This window comes from Rattus norvegicus, chromosome 17 (genome assembly GCF_021556685.1).
Source record: "Rattus norvegicus strain SHRSP/BbbUtx chromosome 17, alternate assembly SHRSP_T2T, whole genome shotgun sequence".
NCBI lineage: Eukaryota > Metazoa > Chordata > Mammalia > Rodentia > Muridae > Rattus > Rattus norvegicus.
The window spans coordinates 10232261-10250123 of record NC_141550.1 but is presented as its reverse complement, the minus strand read 5'-3'; the positions used below and the strand labels follow the sequence as shown (position 1 = coordinate 10250123).

At 50.9% G+C, this 17863-nt stretch overlaps 1 protein-coding gene and 1 long non-coding RNA gene across 4 annotated transcripts in view; one reads left to right on the top strand and one right to left on the bottom strand.

The window, feature by feature from the left end:
• Positions 1-17863, top strand: part of Cplx2 (complexin 2) — a 73117-nt gene that overhangs the window by 43141 nt on the left and 12113 nt on the right. The window lies entirely within an intron of this gene.
• Lnc012 (long non-coding RNA 012) overlaps positions 11556-17863 on the bottom strand; it is a 33174-nt gene continuing 26866 nt past the window's right edge. Inside the window, 1 exon segment of the long non-coding RNA NR_126570.3 lies at positions 11556-17840. This is a non-coding gene — a long non-coding RNA (long non-coding RNA 012).

The following is a 17863-nucleotide window of genomic DNA, read 5'->3' as shown; positions in this document are numbered from 1 at the left end:
GCAGCAAATATCAGGCAGGAAAGCAAGAGACCAGGAAGCCAGGCAGAGGCTGGAAGACACACCTAGGGGGCTCCAGGGTGACACACGGAGCGTGAAGAAGGCAGAAGGCAGGATGAATGAGAAATGGGCAGAGGAAGAGAAATGGATGACGCCACACACCTTCTGGAATCCATAGGTGACACCCCTAGGAGGTGGGGGATCCCAGAGTATCTTCCCGGTAGGGAGCCTGTGGCAGGTGGCTGTCCCACTCTTTTCTGTCACCCCAGAAGTGAGAAGCCTCCTCCAAGGGTTTGAGTGGCAGCACCCTCCTCACCGAAGCATTCGGCAGTGTTGCTCACCATTCTTTGTTAGCATCCTCTCAGCCCTGCAGCTCAGAGTTCAGAGGGCAAGCTGAGTCATCAGGAAGAAAGTGAGAGTCTTGGTGAATTCGCATTAGGGAGTGGCCCTGCTCAGACCTAGTGTCTGGGCCCTGGGGAAACAATCACAAGAGAAAGGGCTTGCAGGGAGAGGGCTAATATGGCTTCAGGATGCATAGGGGCTGACTAGAAAGAAGTGCAGGGCTACCAGGAGACTCCATTACAGCAAATCAGTCCTTCCTGGGCCCCAGCATACCTTGGGGGGGGAGGGGAAGAGGTGTCTATTCCGACACTACAGCCCTTCTGTGGGGCCACAGAGGAGTGGCTTAGACACCCCAGCTGTCTTAGTCAGGGTTTCTATTCCTGCACAAACATCATGACCAAGAAGCAAGTTGGGGAGGAAAGGGTTTATTCAGCTTACACTTCCACATCACCAAAGGAAGGACAGGAACTCACACAGGGCAGGAACTTGGAGGCAGGAGCTGATGCAGAGGCCATGGAGGGATGTTACTTACTGGTTTGCTTCCCCTGGCTTGCTCAGCTTGCTCTCTTATAGAACCCAGGACCACCAGCCCAGGGATGGCCCCACCCACAATGCGCTGGGCCCTCCCCCTTGACCACTAGTTGAGAAAATGCCTTAAAGCTGGGTCTCATGGAGGCATTTCCTCAAGGGAGGCGCCTTTCTCTGTGCTAACTCCAGCTTGTGTCGAGTTGACACACAAAACCAGCCAGTACAGCAGCCATGGAGTCACAGAAGTGAATACCCCCTCGATATGGAGATAGGCCTCTCCATGCCCCCGAAAGTCTGAAGGTGATTGCCTCTGAAACCAAAGCCGGTTGTCCTCAGCTCCCTAGAGTCAAGTTCCAGATGTGAGTCTCTGGCAGCCACACTGTGGTCCTGGCTGCATCTCGGGATGTGTGGGCAGCATAAGAAGAGGCAGATGTATTTTGACAAGGCTGACACAGCTTCAACAGCATCCTAAGTCAAAATAAGCCCTTGTCTTGGGCAGCCCCTGGGATGGGCTATTTCTGCAGCATGTTCCTTCTTCCCAGGGGAGGGGGCTGAGGAGTGGCTCCAGCTAAAAACAGAAGCTGCCTTGGCTGGAAACTGCAGTATCCCCCTCGATGGCAGTCACTTCCTCTGTCAGGAACCCAGGCCCTTCTGTATGGGCTTATACTTTCTGGGAGGTATACTGGCTGATCCAGGGGCACACTAAATCTGTCCACTGCCAGGAAGTTGCAGAGAGTAGAGATGGGCCTTCGCATGAGGGTAAAGCTTCTCCCACGGCAAGTGCTGGTTCTATAGAAACCGGGACAGGTGACTGCTACTGCTCCATTTTAGAAAAATGAGCAAACTGAAGTGTGGAGAGGTGTCTTGACCCTGGAGGACTGTAAGGGAGAGGGCTTGATCCAGTAGCTGTCAGGTTCTCTGGGTGGGAAGAGGGTCTGCAAAGGGTTGTCTCAACCTGATCAGGATCGAGGGGCAATGCCAGGGTTTCCCTTCTTGGTGCCAGGCATCCGGCTGTCACTTCCACACATGTGATCTGATTGTAATCCTTTGGAAATGGATTACACCTGAATTGCACCTGAAATTCCCAATTGCTAGAACGGACTTGGGGAAACTGAGAGTATAGATATTGGAGCCGCGAGGTGAGATCCACAGAGGAAGGCTTTCTGAAGTTCCAGCTCTCTCAGTGCACGTACCTCATTTGTATGTGAGGATCCAACGCGCCCTTAACATTCCTCTCTGACTTCACTGCCTGTAGGGTGAGCTTCAGCCTCACGGCCCCATCCTGAGCCCCAAGTTCACCCAGTGTTCCCACGGCATCTTTCTCGTTGCTTTTGCAGAAATTGTTCATCCTCTGCACAGAAGGAACGCGGGCTTGCTGGTTGAAAGTGGCCCTCTGAGGGTCCTTTGGAAAATAAATGCAGTGAAGGGCTTTATTTTTGTGAGTGCATTAGAGAGAAATGTTAAGTCAACAGCATAGGTGCCACGCAGACACGGCAAGACGCATGGAGGTTCCTTCCACCCCAGTGAATGATACCAGGAACACAGTGCTCCTCGCCCCCGTGCCAGGCCCTGGCACCTGCCGTCACTCCCTGGGGTTGTCACGATGGTCACCCGAGTGCGTAGAGGTGGAAAATCTTCAGCATCCCTGGCCTCCAGTCTGCACTCAAACATGGTGCCTGGCACTCGGCACAGATGATCTCTGGTTATTGTAGTGCTTCTGGCATCTGCCGAGAGAGGTGAAGTGACCAACAGCCTCACAGGAGGTGAGCCTGAGGCCCCGGATGAGAACCCCTGAAGGCCTGTTCCCCTTCTCCACCCCTCCCTTGACCTGAGGTTCTCCTGGCTCACAGGACCTCGTTTCTCTGACTGGTCCCACAATGGCCTCTTTTGCAACAGAGGACAGCCAGGTCCACCAGCCGAGTCAACCTTGCATCTCTACCACAAACTCACCAGAAAACAAGGGCTCTTGATCCCACGGGAAAGACCCCAACTCAAACCGATGACATGAAGATGCCAGACAGCCCCATGGGAGCCTTGGCTTTCCCTGCAGTGCCGAGGGTCGTGGAAGTGCACGGACAGTTGCTATGAGACCAATGGAAGTGATGGCGGAGCGCTGGGCGCCGAGCCCACCACGCCGTATGTAACACAGCCGGCGTGCTGTGTGCTGCTGTTATTATCAATATCAGCAAGGAAAGAGTCTCAGAAACACTGGCCGCCCTCCATAGTGTCCAACCCACACATGCAGAGGCAGAGAGATGCTGTGGCCAAGGAGCCGTAGCACAGGCAAGCAGGAAGGAATTGGTTTTGTTATGTATATTTACTGAGAGAGAGAGAGAGAGAGAGAGAGAGAGAGAGAGAGAGAGTGTCTGTGTATCTGTGTGTGTGTGTGTGTGTGTGTGTGTGTGTGTGTGTGCGCGCGCGCGCAGTATATGCACATGTGTATGTAGGTATGTATGTGTGTGGTTTATGTGTATGTGTGGTATGTGTGTGTGGTGTGTTTGAATGTGGGTATGTATGTGGTATGTGTGTGGCATATGGTGTGTGGTGTGTGGTGTGTTTGCATATGGTGTGTGTGGTATATGGTGTGTGGATATCTGTGTGTGATATGTGTGGGTGTGGTATATGTATATGTGTATAGTGTGTGTATGATATGTGTGTGTATGTGTGTGGTATATGGTATGCATGTGTATGTGGTGTGTGTATGTATGTGTGTGATGTGTGTATGGTATATGTGTATGATGTACATGTGCGTTTATGTGTGTGGTGTTTAATGTATGTGTGTGTATGTGTGGTGTGTGTGTGTGTTGTCTGTGTGGGTGTGGTATATGGTGTGCATGTGTGTGTATGTGGTGTGTGTGCGTGAGTGTGTGTGTGTGTATGTGTATGTGCATGTGTGTGTGTGTGAAATGGGAAGGCATGCACGTATACTCAGAGGACAACTTGCCAGGACTGGCTTTCTCTCTACCTTCTCATGCGCTCTAGGGGTCGTGCCCAGGCTGCCAGGCTCTTGTGGCTTTTGTCCCTTCACCTGCTCTGCCAATTTCAACTGAGCAGGGAGGATTTCTGCAGAGTCTAAATAACCCAGCACACTTTCAGACCGGTCTGTGGCACAGTGCTGAGGGCAAGAGGTGCACACATCCACCACAGGCCAGGGCCTGGGCCAGAGCCGCGAGGCTGCATCACTGCCCCGCTGCAGGCCCACACAGTACGGAGATAAACCCAGACCAAATAGTGACTGAGGTCGGTCAAGCTAAGGAAAACAGTCAAGCTGGGCAATGCTGATGCACACCTTTAATCTCAGCACCCAGAAAGCAGAGGCAGGAGGATCTCCGAGTTCAAGGCCAGCCTGCTTTACAGAGCGAGTTCCAGGAGAGCAGAGGATACACACACACAAAAACCTGTTTCAAAAACAAACAAACAAACAAACAAAACCAACAACAACAAAATAGGCCATAATAGACCTGCTAGGGGACAGTTTGGTCTAAAGGTGTGACCTGCAAAGGCTTCTTCTCTGAGGAAATAGGGACAGGAGAGAAGAGAGGACAGGAGAGAGAGAGAGAGAGAGAGAGAGAGAGAGAGAGAGAGAGAGAGAGACTGGATGGGAACTGGACAGTAGACAGCACACAGTCAAACTGTGGTTTCATCCTCAGTACCAAGCAGGGGTGAGTAAGGCAGCCTGCGGCCCTGTATTAAAGGGAAGGTCATTCTCAGTATTCAGTAGGGGTCGGCAGGCCTGTTACCATAAGAAGTCTGGGGTCAGAACCTGGGTTCTAATCCCTCCCTCCCATGCACTCCTTAGCCGATGTGACCCCATGCCTCAGCCCTGCTCCCTTTCCTGCGTAGCTGCCTCCTTGGCTTGAGTGAAATAATAAACAGTAGTGCACAGAGCACAGTGCCAAGCATTTCCAACAGACGCTGTCGGTAGAGAAAGGAGGTAAAATGGCCTCAAGGGAAAGCAGTGACATTGGATCAAGTGATGGATAAACTGAAGGGCTGACAACCCTAAATCTGACTGAAGTTAAATACTTGGGTTCCTTGGCGTTGCCTAGAACTTAAGGGGTTGGACCCTGTCTAGACAGCATGAGGGGAGTGGGGGAGGGGGAGCAGCTTCCCAAAGCAATGTTAAGATGCCAGAGGGAAGAAACTCTACAGGGACAAATGAGACAGACAGCCCAGTCAGCGCCCACCACAGCAATTTGCCTTGGCCCACTGTTTCTGTTGGATGAGTGAATACCCTGGAGGGCGTGGTTTATAAATAAGGAGGATCACTCTGGAAGAGACACCCAGGATATGGTACTAAAATCCGCTCTGTTTGTGGCAACAGCTTTGTGCCACTTCCGCTCGAAGCTGAGGGTGCAGGGACGAGTGAACCCATGAGAAAGAGACTAAACACTGTGGAACAACGGTGTTGTCCCACGGTGACTGATCAGGCCTGACAGAGAAAGGGACTCACTCACAGGAGGAAGGCATTCACCCAGCTTGAGGGCTCCACCCACAATTTGAGCGGACTTGAGAGCCTCCCAAACAGGGCTGCGATGGGGGATTAAGTTTCCTTTTCAGGAAATTTGGCAAAGAATTCTCAAGCCATAGTTCAACCATAGAGACTGGACAGTATAGGCTTGCCTGGGAAGTCTCCTGGGATATCTTGTGCACAACTAAGGAGAGGTCCCATCTCCACTGAAAAGGACAGAAGGCCCCGATACAAATCTTTCTCGAACCTTCCAGCAGTGTGGCCTAGGCCTGTTTCCTGCCCCCTCTCTTCTCCTTTCCTTCATCTGAAAAATAGGTCTCGGTGTAGCATTTATCCCACAAGGTTGCTGCGGATGACAGATATACTGTAAAGCTTGTTTTCAGTGATAGCCTACTATGTGCCTCACACTCACTCAGACACTGAGTATGACCGTCTTCACTGAATCAGTCACCAAAAACATTAGCTATTATGCCCCTGTCTTTTAAACTAGGGAACTAAGGCTCAGACTGTGACAAGGGTCAGCCAGCTGATAGCCACCCAAGCCAGTTCCCAGCTCTAAACCTTGCAATGCAACCGGAGCTCCTGCCTCCTGCCATGCTCTGCACAGAACTGAGCAGGGAAATCTGACAGCCCGAGTCCAAAGACAGAACAGGTTTCCAAGGAGAAGAGGGAGAGGTGTTGGGAACATGCAGTTATTTACAGGATGTTGTGTGGGCTGCCACATGCAGGAGGGGGGGATGTCCTGAGGTGAGCAGTGCTGGGGAGACGCCGGGTCCTCGGTTTCCTTGTTGACAAAAGGAGATGACAGTTCCAGAGGAAGGATGTGGCGATAATGTCAGACCCGCTCCTCCCAGGGTCCAGCTGAGGTGTGGGGAGGGAAGTTGGGCTGTGAGAGGTGAGGCCAGAATGTGACCCCAACAGCTGTGGGCCTTGGTTTCCCCAGAAGTGACAGAGGCTGTGTAGGATCTTAGTGGAAGCCTTCGGATCTCCAAAAAAAATAGCCACTTGCTGAAGAAACTGACCAGATGAAAGAAATCAGAGAATTTGGAACTGGGGACAAGCTAAATCAGCCATGTATTCATGGCAGACTCACTTGTACAAAGACCAACCACTCAGCAGGAATTGTGAATTTCAGCCAAGGGACACTCTAACCTCACACTCTTCCTTGCCTCCTGCCAATACTTTTGTGATAAAACCCACTTACAAGAGGCCGTGTGGGCCAGCTCCTTGGCCCAAAGCAGGGAGAGGAAGAGGAATTGGAAGGGCACTCGGGCAGTCATTGTCTGGCATGGAAACCTTGGTGACATCATGACTCCCTCCCCCTACCACAGTGCCCTTGAAAGCCACATACTAAGTGGCTTCATGAGCCCCTGGAACCACCATGAGTCTCCTGAGCAGCCCCCCCCTCCCATCTACCATCTTGAATGTCTGGCCGTGATAGGAACAAAACAAAGCAACAAGCCAGGAGAGCCGACTCAGAGATAACAGGGAAATGAACTGCACCTATGGGAAAAGGTTTTTTTAAAAAAACAAAAAACAAAAAACAAAAAACAAACAAACAAACAAACAAACAAAAAAAACTGATGCCTTGGAACCAAGAGACCCACCTGGGGCAGAGAGAACTCGAAGCATCACAGCCCAAAAATTCTCTAAGAGTCATCTTGGAAAAAGACCAGACAGCCAAGAATAAGAGTTCTTTCAAATAGACCAAAAACAAAGGGAGGTCACCAAGCCTCCACCAAGATACACGAAGAGACAGCTCTCTGGGATGGAGTTGGGAGCCGAAGTGATCCCAGATCTGAGAAAGCCTCTCTGTCACTGGGGAATACTTGGAGGAAAATCCCTGCTTGCTTCCGTAAGCCCCTCCCTCCACACTGTTATCAGGGGGCAAAATCTTTTTTTTTTCTTTTTTCTTTTCTTCGGAGCTGGGGACCGAACCCAGGGCCTTGCGCTTGGTAGGCAAGCGCTCTACCACTGAGCTAAATCCCCAACCCAGGGGGTAAAATCTTATCTGTGGATGACAAACTAAACTCAAGGAGTAATGGCTTACACTCAGCAAAGCTAAAGCAGTCAGGGGTTGAGGGAGATGGGTGGACCTCAGACAAAGCTCTGTGATGGATTTCGGTACCTTTAGTATATTCAGATCCCGCCGTGGGAGATGGGATCCATGGATAAAACACTGGGACTCAGACACAGTTTTGGGTTGGATCTCGACTTGCAAGCCCCTTCTTGACCTTGAGTCCCATGGGTGTAAAGCCATGTTATAGTAGGTCACGTACCAGCTTGTGCCTGGCTCCCCCTTTAAGTGTGTTGCCCCAGAGGTAGAGTCTAGAAGGTCTCCAGTGGGCCCAACCTGCCACAACACTGAAGTTGTAGGTAGAAAGGTAGTATTTAGTGGTTGTCATCTCTGACCATAGGCGCAGAGGAGGCTGAAGGGATGTGGGTCCTCACGGTGCCATCGGGGATCTGCCTTTGCCCTTCTCAAAGCTCTGGGCTTCTCTGCGTTGTTGTTGACCTCGGTCGGGCGGGCTCTTCTGAAAGTTGGCTCAAGTACCTAGCACCTCAAGACTGCCAACCCCACAGTCAGTACCGAAGCTGATTCTTATCGGCTTAGTGCCAGTTGCCGTGCAGGGCCAGTCCCCGAGGCCAGTAGGCACCTCATGCTCTAATTAAGCCCACCCACAGGAGTGAACCATGAAATCAGCTTCGCCCAGATCATAGCGACTAAAGTACTCCAAATAGACTCTAGATGGATTGTGTTGTCCCAACAGCAAATGACTCCCTAAACATCCCAAGGACAGAACACCACTGTGGGCTCAAGCATGGAAGGAGTCCCAAGAACTTAGGTGACTTCTAGCTGGGCAAGCGTAGGATTACAACAGGGTCCCAGTACTTTTTATTCACCTAAGGCCTGGGTCTAGGAGTCCCACTCCTGAGATGGAAATGTCACAGGCTACAGCAAGACTTGCACATAAAGAAGATGCATTCTGTGTCCTACCTTACATCCTGTGGATCAAACAAGAGGGTGATCAAGTTAGGAAACAAACATCCTAAGAGTAGTGTTCGGGAGCAGAGCCACAGTGTACAGGCTGGGGACAGGGCTGAAGTCGATCGAGGGCTCGTGGATTTGGACTCCACCCTGCAGGCAAGAGTGAGTCAGAGGCATCTTCTAAGCACGGGAGTGAGAGGAACCAGGGGAAGCTTTGCCATCCTAATGGAAGCCAGATGAGGCGCAGTGGAAAGTCACAGAGCTGATCAAAGGGCTGACAACAGGCCTGCGGAGGGAGTGGGAGAGTGAAGACTGAAAAACCAAGGCAGGGGGAAGTCTTGATCAAAGTCACGGGGGGGGGGGGGGGGGGGGGGCAGCGGGCAGGACAGGCAGGAGTGAGCAGCACTGGGGAATCAGAGGACATTCATTGCTTTGTTTGGCTCCCGTCAGAAGAGGTGAACCGCACACAAAAGATGTCGCTTACATAAGCGTGACCCCACCCCCACCCCGAGAGGAAATGGAGACTAAATCACCAACAGAGAGTTCTGGAAGAGTCCTGGGGACATCACAGTGTGACCGAGGGCCGTTGCTGGGTGTCTGGGGATGGTCCCTATTTATCCTCCAAGAAAAGTCTCCCTGGAGCCTTGCCCTGACAGTGAAAACTCCAGGCCCAAAGGCAGGAAGCAGGCGGCTGCCCCTTTCTCACCCGCCATAGCCCTATCTCCTTCAAGAGTCACTGTGCCTGACTTTGTGCCAAATTCTCCTACTAAAGAGGCAGAAATTGGTATATGTTTTGCCAGGCGTTCCCCATACCCAGAAAAGACTCTGGCCTTCAGCACTTGCTCAGGCGTCACCCCTTGGCATCCAGGATATCTCAAAGACGTGGAGGCCGCAGATGTGGATCATCTGTAAGCCCAGCACGGAAGCAGCCAGCACTCCTGAAGAGGAGGCAGGAAAGGAGATTCTAGGTCATCTTTGGCTTCCTAGTGGGGTAGCCATCCTGGGCTACATGAGACCCTGTCTTTAAAACAAACAGAACCAGAAAACATCTCTAGATTATTAACCGAGCCTAAGACCATGCGAATGACGTGTGAAACCCACTGTCCTGTATCGCTTGAGGTGCAACGTAAAAGAAAAGGCCATGTGTCTTCGGTACAGAGGCAATATTTTCTAAAGATTTTGAATTACCGCTCAGTTGAGCCCAAGTGGATATGGAGGGCCTCTGTGTTTCATCCGGATCACAGCCTGAACCAACAAATCAACATGAATGGCCGTTGGGGCTACAAAGCACACGGCAGGTTGTATAAACAGGACCCTGTTTCATACAAGAAATTCAAGCATCCAAGAATGTTGGTATCCACGAGGATCCTGGATCCGATTCCCGCCTGGATACTGAGGCTGAGTGGATGTGAGTGGACGTCTGCTTAGAGGGATAGGGGTCATTTAACCCTCAGGGCATCATTGTAGAGCCTGGACCTACGGCTCCCATCACTTGACCAACTTCAAACCTGGAACATCCAGCCCCTATAAGGAACAGTCCATGATGAGGTCCCCAAGGTGTCCCCTCAGAGTCACCCAAATTCTAGGAGCAGTTGTCCTGCAGCTATACTCTCAGCCTGGGCCTTCCAGAAAACAACCTGTCTCCTCTCTACAGATACAGCCAACTATCATCACATACCAACTGCAGATGCCGATGTTGATGTCTCTTGGCTATGTCATCCTGAACACGGTATTTAATGTCTCTGCACCTTAGTGTCGCTAGCTGAAAACAGAGGGCAGGTAATGGCGTTCAAGGTAATACCGTGCAGCCCTAAGGAGCCAGTGGGAATCTCCTACCCCAAAGAGAAGCCCCTCTGCTGGAGTACCTGTGAGCTTTCTGTCTGGCTCTGTCTTCCAAAGACCTTTCGCTTGCCAAATAAAAGGGGGCATTTGTTTAATTTTGTTTTGTTACCAGAGAGAAACAGCTGGAAGTTGAGGAGAAACAGAAACAGTCATTTCTAAATGTGTGTGTGTGTGTGTGTGTGTGTGTGTGTGTGTGTGTGTGTGTGTGTAAAATTTCTCCTGTTGTAGAGCCTGATGTCTGAGCCCCACTGGACTTCCTTTGGGTGGCTCCCCTTAGGGAGTGCTTCACCCCAGTCTCCTGTGTTTGGAGAAAAAAACCAAAAAGGGGAAAAAGAGAAGGCCCTTGCCTTATCAACTGTTCTGTTATGTTCTTTCTCACCACAACATAAACTCTAGGATATTTAAGGACAAAATCCTTAGCCAAGAAGGTCATAAAAGGAGGCTGTGTCCGACGGCCATGCTGTCCCAAACTCCAGAACAGAGCCTCATGTGTTGCTAGAGAGCTGGGAGAGGCTGATGCTCTAGGGGGTCAGGCTGTCATTTTTCAAGCAGGGCCCCATCCAAGCCTTCTGACTGCTGTGCTGGGAGGTAGAGTGGCTTTCCTAATTGTACCAGTAAGAAAACTGAACCCCGGTCCTCATCACGTAGACAGGGAGGCCAGACGGCAACTGAGACTCCATCCATGCCTCTCCTTGGCAGAACCATGCTGTCCCCTCTTGGGAGAAGCATCCGAGATTATTCAGACACCCCAGAGCCTTTGAGGTCAGGTGCATCAGAGCCCACGCCTCTTCCCTGCTCGGAGCTGTTGGTTCCATCTGGTGGGCAAGCTGTGTGTGTTTCCTTCTCCCTCCAAGCCCCCTCTTTGCTAGGACAGCACTCCGAGTGCTGTAATAGCTTGGACTGTGAGTATCTCCCCCCGACACCCCCCACTCACGTCACAGAGCCTGCAGGACCTTAGAAGTGTGAATCGGAGCGTGTGTGTGTGTGTGTGTGTATCTCTCGCTGTGAAGCAGAGGGTGGGGAGCAGTCCGGGGAGAGCCTCGCGTGCCTTAGGCTCTCTGTCCACGCCCAATGTAAAATGAACGTGTGCACGGAAAAACACCTAACCCGAAGGGGCAGTCGTGTGGCTTCTAAAGAGCTGGCACCTGTAATGTCCCTAAATTAGCACCTAGAAGGAAGGGAGCCATTAAGAAAAGGTGAAGGGGTTGGGGATTTAGCTCAGTGGTAGAGCGCTTGCCTAGGAAGCGCAAGGCCCTGGGTTCGATCCCCAGCTCCGAAAAAAAAGAACCAAAAAAAAAAAAAAAGAAAAGGTGTGGCAGGTGGCAGGTGCTGCTGAACTACACCTACAAAGAACAGTTACCTAGGAATCAGAAGGTCCACGAACCTGCTGTGCGACTTTGGCCCCATTTCCCCCAAGTGTTCGGAGTACAGAAAACTGTCATTTTTATCATTGACGCTTTCAACCTTTTGACGTGGTTCTCCCGACTGAAGCCAGGGCCAAGAGTGCACCGGGCGAGTGTCCCTCCACTGCGCGCTTTTAACTTTTGATGCATTTTTCACGCCCCTCTGTCCTCCCTGTCTCCTAAACACACGAACCCCTCCCCACCCTCAACGTCAAAAAAACAGCATCCCGAGACTCTCCAGCGCGTCCTTTCATCTCCTGACTAGAGAGAGGCCCAGGAGGTTTTTATCATCTGTCCGAGTCCCTCAATATCTCTGGCTTTAATGAAACAGCAATAAACGTCCTCGCCATTCCTTTATCAACAAGCAGGATCTGTCTGTGGGCCAGCGCATGCTAACCAGACACAGACATCCTTTTCTGCTCACCCACTCTGTGCACAAGCCCCTGCCAGGTACCTTTGCACCAGTAGGGAGAACATGGGTCCTCACACACGCAGGTGACATATGACAACAGTCCTTCAAGGGATGGGTGGGGGAGGAGCTTTGCACAACAAACAAATTTTGGAAAACAAGAATTCTTCCCAGACGGAGAACCTCCCCAGCTCCAAGCTCTTGACACAGATTTGTAGACCTGAAGATTATAAAGCGAGTGTGTGGACCCTCTGTGATAATCCGCCAACAGTCTGTGACTCCATGATTCATTTTTTTTTCTTTTTGCATAAGATCGGGTGTGAAGTTGCAGGGTCAAGACCAGGGCTTCCCAGCCAGTGCATGGGTCGGAAACTCCTGGAGAGCCAATAAAAGATGCAATCCTGGACTCCCATGCCAGAGACTGCTTTGCCCCATGTGGGATAAGGCCTGCAAATCTGCAGAGTGCTTAAAAACACATCCCTTCTCCATCCCTTCTGAGTATGAGTGGGGCCCTTTGACAGACAGTGTCTAAGAGAGCCCTAGCATCCTGAGATTTACCTGGGGGGATTCTCACCTGGACTTCTGCTTTCGTGCGCTATTTCCATGTGCTGCAAGGCAGGCTTCTATGGCTTAAGAACTGTCTCTGGGCAGGTTTTTGGCAGGAGACCAAGAGTTTACAAGGTGTGAGGACCATTGAGATGGGGATCCCCCAAAGACCTGGGTAACAATTTGATACTGTCTGCACACTGTGCAAGAAATAGCAGGGCTCGAGTTGGATCTTGGAAATTAGGGTCTGAAAGACCATGGTCATCCGAGGTCATCAGAGGACAGGGACATCTGACCCTGTCCAGAAGAATTGGAAGGGCTCGGGGTAGATGTAAGGAGACAGAAGTCCCAACAGGAAGCTTGAAAAGGAACCCAAGACAAGAGAAAGGGGAATCACATCCTCCTTTGGTGGACAGTGAGGTGCTGCATTCTGGCAAACAGACACAAAAATGCAAGGTTTTGGGGAGAGCTCCAGATGAGAGGGAGCGACTGTGTAAGGATGCCCCAGAGTACACTGTGTGGGCTGGAACGGGGCTTCTTTGACATGCTAATGGGTGCCTGGATGGGGAGATGGGCACGGATAAAGGGCATGCAGGACCCACGAGGAACTGGTAGGCGGATGCTAGTGAGGAGCCAAACTGGAGGCTCTGGGGACAAGAATGGATTCCTTGAGCATTTTCCACAGACACGCTCAAGTGTTGCCAGCGAGTCAGGGTGCAGATGTGAAACCTTGGAACTTTCTAGAAAACCACAGGGTTCTAAGAGTCTTTCTCCTTCCCAAATGGGCAGGAGCTGGTGTGTTGGCTTACAGCCTTTGTGGTGGGGAGGAAGGGGAAAGGAAGCTACTTGTCTCCAGAAGCATATTTTGCACATTTGCACAGTGGTCAGGATAAATTTCTGGCTGTTCATGTACACATCCACTGCTTCTGCTGTCCCCACTCAATGATGGTGACATGTGTGCCCACCCATTGTGGCTCACATTTACATCTGCCAATAGGAACCCAAGGCCACCATCCTAACACTAGGTCATTTCTAATGGATGGCGGCATTAGTAACCAGAAACACTGGCAACTTTAGACCCTTTGACTCTACCACAATCCATGTAAATCCACCCCTCAGTGCACAGCCATTTGATACACACACAATTGTACACGTGTGCCCTCACCTTACATCGGAACCAGTGCCATAACAGTACCATTAACATATTCATCTATGGGCTGGAGAGATGGCTCAGTGGTTAAGAGCACTGACTGTTCTTCCAGAGGTCCTGAGTTCAATTCCCAGCACCCACTCACAACCATCTGTAATGAGATGCTCTCTTCTGAAGTGTCTGAAGAGAACTACAGTGTACTAACATATAAATAAAATAAATAAACCTTAAAAGAAAAAAAAACATTCGTCTGTAAAACAAAGTTGACTGTGTACTGTCACATCGGCTCTCGACAGGAGGGACTCAGCAGCAAACAGTGAGAGTCAGCAGCAGATCCAAGCATGTCATTCCACACAACAGCAATGGCGCCCGCGTCCTCCATGCTGTCTGCTCCCACCCCGGGCCACGGGCACAGGCACAGGCACACCATTGCACAGTGGCCAGTTTGCCTTCACACAGCACCATTCTATGCTGACAAAGGTAGACTGGGGAGTCTCACACCATACCCTAGCCATTGTTTGCGACCAGAATCCCCAGAGGAGCAGTATGACGTGGAACCTTTCTCAGTGCTCCAACTACCAACCGTTATTTCCTCTTCTGGCACCAGGCCACCTTCCCAAAGCAAGGCCAATGCTGCCCCTCCAGGCTCAAGCTAGAACCACAGGATGTGGGCAGCTCAGGCCTCCCTGAACCCCATCCATGCCAGCTGAGGTATGATTCGGCCAGAAAAGCTCCAGTCAGACTAGATCTGTCATTTCCTTTTCCCTCATGGCATTCAGAGTGCTCGCAGGGGTGAGGGAGGTGATGGGGCAGGAGGGGGGGGGGCTGACCTTTGGACAGGCACTCTCTGGAAGCCATTCTCTCTGACATGCACATTTGCAGCCTATGACAGCTGTCACTCCTCACGCACTGTTCCTCGGTGCTGTGGAAGTCCTGGCTTTCCTAATTGGCTTCCTAGTGGACATCCAAGGCACAGAGCTACACCATTTCGTGAATCTTTCCAAACCTGGCACCCTCTTCCTGCTCTCAATGCTCCGTGAAGACCAGAGGCTGCCTGCTTCCACCTCCCATGCCCACGCTCTCTTACAGTGAGCTAGCTGGATTAGAGAGGCAGGAGGGGGAAGAAATACCGCAGTCTGCATGACACGAGCACCCTGATCTAAGTGTGAATACATAGTGTGCCTCTGTGTGTGTGTGTGTGTGTGTGTGTGTGTGTGTTAGAAACCAAACAACAGGAATGACTATAAATGCCAGTGCTATAATACATAAACAAACAGACAGACAGACAGATATTACAATGCACCCACACGCACACACACACACACACACACACATATACATATGTGCGTGTGCATGTGTGTGCACGCAATTCTGCATGCATGTGTGTGCTAGAAACCAAACAACAGGGATCACACTATAAATACCAGTGATAGATAGATAGATAGATAGATAGATATTGCACATGTACACACACACAAAAATTATATATATAGATATAGATAGTATGCTGCAAATGTTCCACTTGCATAGGTTATGGAAGGTTGAAACGTTCCAGAAGAAAAGCAACCCAGAGTGCTAGAAGGTGCTAGAAGGCCCATCAGTCCCAGTGCCATAGCAGCTGGAATCCTGGCTCTGTTTAAGACTCACCTTCTCCCCCTGGGCTAAAATGTCTGCATCTTGAAAATGATGGTTTATAGAAATTAAATGAGAAAATGTGGTTTATATAAAAAGGCCCAAAGTTGGCACCTCAGGCCCTTGGGGAGCGTAGTCCTTGCTGAGGTTAGTGGCGTTATCATCATCAGGGGATATTTGGAACGGTCAGCTACTTTTCTTAAATATTAACAGAGAATTGGGGAGCCATGTCTGGGCAGAAAGGACTCCCCTCCCCACCTCGATTTGGCTGTGGGAAATCGCTCCACTGTGAGTTAGCCCTAATTGATCAACAGGATGAAGCCTCAAAACTTGAACTTCTGTTCATCGGCAAGATTTCTGTAACTCGGCTCAGTTTATGTCAAATAATGAGGATTTTAAAAAAAAGAGAGAGAGATTCACAAAAGACTCGGATTTGAATCTGACTGCCGCCTGGATGGTCCTATCCAATCGCAGCCAATGGCCTTGAGCTGGGACTCACAGTCATGGCTGGGTAGCACCAATTGACAGAGCTACACCCTGCCTCTCTTTGCCCATTGTTCTAAGGCCATCTCCAGCAATGGCAGGGTGTCAGGGGAGGCAGAAAGAACCCTGAAGCTCTGGTCTTCCTTGTGTTGGTTGTTTATCCACTCAGCCACCCTTAGCATCTACTTTGCCAGCTACTAAACTGAGTCAATTTCAATTAAGCAAGACTCATCGGCCCTTCCAGGACTAATGCCCCTCAGTTCTGTCCTGAGGGTAGGAAGCCACTCTCAGACCCTTCATCTTGGTAGCCCCAGCCCAGCTTCTTTGAAAAAGCCAGATCCATCCCGGTGCTTACACAAGTCCATCTTAAACGCAGCCCCCAGGACTGAGCTTGGTCTTTTCCTGTAGTGTAAGTTGGATTTTGATCCTAGCTTGATCAATGTCCGTGTCAAAGGCAAGGGCCCAGCTGTAGCCAGAGTGCAGTTGGCACAGGCCCCATGCACAGGGCATGTTTGCTGAAGAACTCTTAGAAAAGAAAAGGGGGAGGGATTTCAGGTCTTGAAATGTCAGATCTCTTGGCTTAGAACTCCCCTCTAGCAATAGGGGCCAGTCTAAGTCGCTCTAATGGAACGAGAGTCTCTCTCTCTCTCTCTCTCTCTCTCTCTCTCTCTCTCTCTCTCCCCGCCTCCATCTCTCTCTCTCTCTCTGTCTCTGTCTCTGTCTCTCTCTGTCTCTCTGTCTCTCTGTCTCTCTGTCTCTCTGTCTCTCTCTCTCTCTCTCTCTCTCTCACACACACACACACACACACACACACACACACACACACCACTGCCATTTTACAAAGCCCCTCCTGGTCCGAAGAGGAGCAGGGTGTGCACACCAATGTTTTCCAATTTGTAAGGCTCCCCCCCCCCACATTGAGGCATCAACTATGAACCTCCTCCCTCTCCCAGGATCCTGCCCTACCGCAGCTCCTGGGAGAGAAGCCATCCCTCTCATCTCAGAAGCAGAAGTCATCTCCACTCTGACATAGCTCTGATGGGTGCCTGAACTTCAGCTCAGCTTCCAACACCAGGTGCAAGCCCTCCTCCCTGGAGCCATTTTCCTACACCCAGGGCTGGATTAAAGGAAGGGGTGGGGAACCAATAGATAGATGGCAGGCAGAAAGGAAAGGCTCATCTGGAGAGAAAAGGAGGGCACAGATGAGTATGAGGGGAAGGGGAGGGGAGGCTGAACGAGGAGTAGGGGTCCCCCTGCCGTCAGAGTCCCTTCTCTTCCCTGGGCTGAGGGGGGAAAGCAGTGCCTTCTAGAATAACTTTACCAGAGAACTATGGCTTCTTCAGAGGATAACAGACCAACAGAGGACGAGGAGTGGCCTGCCTAGGGTTCCCCCTGCAGTTTTGCAGCAGTCCTTTGCTTCTAGGTCCAGAGCAGAGAGCCACTCACCCCCTAGGAGGGCCTTCCTCATCCTACACACCAGTGGTTCTGGAGTGAGTGCATAGCTGGACACTACAGTCATAAACTGCAGAAATGATGTGACAGTGGACTGCCTAGTCCAGAAGCCGCTCACAGGCAAGACTCAGCAGGCACCGGGCTGGGGGGATTGAAACTGGGGCTCCCTTAGGGAAGTGAACACCCCAAAGGGAGGACGCCTATCCTAGTGTGCCCGGAGTAACCAAAAAGAATTTTCCTGAAGAGGCAATCCTTTGGTTTCTGCTAAAAAAAAAAAAAAGAAACAAAAACAAAAACCCTTGTTCGACTCCTGCCCCCACAGCCCCTCCAAACCTGCGAGCTTGTGGATTGGACACAGAGGAGTTAGAAAATAAATCTAGCTGAAGGAAGATCAGTAAGGCTTAATGCGGGGAGAATAAAAGAGTGGAAAGGAGAAAAGGAAGAGGGGAGAATGGGAGCATGAGGAGGAGGAGACAGTGAGAGGGAAAGGAGGATGAAGAGAGGGAAAAACAGGAAAGAGAGAGGGGAGAAAAGGGAGGGCGGGAGAGAGGGAGGGAGGAAAGAGGGAGGGAGGGGGAGAGAGAGAGAGAGAGAGAGAGAGAGAGAGAGAGAGAGAGAG